Genomic DNA, 2691 nt, shown 5'->3' with positions numbered 1-2691 from the left:
CATGTCCATTTTCCTTGTCAAATGAGACAGGCAACTACATCCCTGAGTATGTACAGGAATACTCCCCATAAGCACAAGGAGGTTGTAAAACATTATTTTGGTAGCCATTTTACAAACATTTATTGACAACCTTCAACAAGTGTTGATAAAGTCCCTGCCTTCAAAGACCTCAATTTAGTTCTCAAAATGAAAGGCTCCAAAATGAAAGGCTACCAAATCAGGTTCCAATTAGGGTAGATTTAAGCTGAGTTTTTAGAGATATTCCTGAAGCTTACTTCTATGAAGAGGTGAGATTAATCTTCAGCTGAAAAAGAATAAAAGCAAATTATTTTATTTGGCCTCAAATGAACACTTTTTCCAGCTATAATGTCACTGTCTGAAATATAACATAAGCCGGTATAGAGTAGTGCCACTGGGACCTGGAGGCGGCTTATTTAGATTCGGATTCCAACGTTTGGACTTACTATCTGAGTGAGCACAGGCAATTTGCTTCCCCTCTGTAAGCTTCAGTGTTTCCTTTTGTAAAGTGAACATGAAATGAAAAAGCACCTGCTCCATGAGAGTGTTTTGAGCCTTAAATAAATTATGCCAAGTAATTAGCACGGGGCCTGGAACATAGCATGTACTCATTAAATGTTAGCTCTTAGTATTTACAGTGTTGTTACTATGATTGCTATTGTTATGTGGGTTTCTAATAACGTTCAACACAGAAAAGACGTATTAATGCCAAACAGAAGTCTCAATTTTCAACGGTCTGATAACTGAGTCAATTGAAATTCCAGAGGAATCAGCAGCCTGGGGCCATGTCAACCATTCATCTTGCTAGATTCTCTAGGCTTTATCCCTGTATCAAGTCAGATCGCCAGAATGGTACGTACCGGGACTGTATTACTTTACCCCCTTTCAGAAATGCCGTCACAGAACTATGATTTGGCACCATGCCCTTGGCTTCTTATCAAAGGTCAGTGCAAGAAATGGCCCTATGAAGAATGCCTCAGCTCTTTTTGTAAAACTGCTATTGAAGATACTGTCCATTTTAGTGTTTAATGTCCCTCAGAAAAAGACTCTTGCTATAAATTTGTCTTCGAGCTAAGTTTCATGATTTTTAGTACATCTAGTCTTTGTTTTAAAGCACCTCATCCTTTTGGGAAACCAAAAGGGCTTTCACAATCAATAGAAGATCCCTTTCAATATGTACGATTCTAGAAAATGTTACCAGCTACTCCTCTATTCTCATCATCAAGAAAGAATGAAACACAATAAGTTAATGCTCCCTTTCCTGTTTCAAACTTAAAGTGTTACCTTAGTAGGAAACATTTCCATGTAGAAAAGATTACCTCAGAGAAACGGGAAAGGCTTGTATGGTTGATTATAAAATTTCAGGGCCCGTACTCCTTGGGGGGCAGAGTGTTCTGCAGTTTCTATCAAGTCACATCATGTAAGCCAGAAGTTGCAAAGTGGCAGACCTTTGTTGTTTTTCTGCAGTGTTTTACGAAACATTGTGAGAGGGCAGGTGTGTGTCACACTTCTCCATAATACCGCAAGTATTCAGGCACCTATTGTCATACTCATGACCTTTTCCCTGTTAAATTCGTCTCTTTAATCAGAGTCATCTCTGTAAATGGTAGAATCTGATATTAATAGTCCTTACTACATTACTTTAGGCAGAAGGGCCCCTTGAAGGTTTATATTAAAACTTGCAAATCTTGGAGCAAATGATTCCTGGAAAACTAAAGAGAGCATGGGAAAACAGGTTCCACCACCATCCATCAGTGCTTTCTGATAGCTTTCTAAAATATGCTACCTGGCCCCGTTCCTGTTGGCCTCGCTGCAGGCCTGATGATGGCCTCGCTTAAAGCATGCAGGGGTGTTCATAAGTATTAATATCACCATTGCTTTCTCAGAGCCTGTTCACGCCACTGTGGGATTGGGGGAGCAGGAAAACTGAGTTTTCTCAATTGGTTTATAAAAATATATATTTTCTGTTCTGCCGAGTTTGAAACAGTCTTCCCATACTGAAGGGGGTGTAGGGAGCCTATGGGAAAAGTGAGTGCTGGATACCAGAACAATGAGCAAACAATTGTTCAGCAGGTAGGAAAACACTACCAGTCATCAGCCAGATAGAAAAGCCAGATGTCAGCATGGAGGAACATCCTAAAGAGAAAAGCATCAGCAGTATCAGTAGGCCATATGCTTTCTTCCTGCCCTCACCTCCCCACCACCACCAAATTTCTAATAAACAGGCATATGCATGAATTACTTATCCAAAATATCTACTGAAATCCTGTTTACCAATAGATATTTATCATTAATAACAGGGCTCTCAGCCGCTGATAAATTAAAAAAAAACTGAAAGTTAGCTATATCTTAAGTTGAAGCACGCTGTTTTGATTTTAATCTTTTCAAATCTAGATCTTTCATTCTGTAAAATGGGTGTGTGTGAACATGATGAAACATGATTTGATACCATCATTTTCCTTGTTATAAATTACCCAGAGGAATGCATTTCCAGACATATGATTGTATTTGGAATGCTCATGTCAATTACTAGGTGAACATTAATAGTGAGAGATACATGAATGTTTTTTTCCAAGTTTACTTTGCTAATGCTCACTATGAAAATCTAACAGAAGGCTTGAATTAACGTAATTACCAAAAATTGAAAGTAAAAACAGCTCTCTGACAGCAATT

The sequence above is a fragment of the Hipposideros armiger genome, unplaced genomic scaffold, assembly GCF_001890085.2.
Source record: "Hipposideros armiger isolate ML-2016 unplaced genomic scaffold, ASM189008v1 scaffold_564, whole genome shotgun sequence".
Taxonomy (NCBI): Eukaryota; Metazoa; Chordata; class Mammalia; order Chiroptera; family Hipposideridae; genus Hipposideros; species Hipposideros armiger.
Note: the sequence above shows the minus strand (reverse complement) of the source record.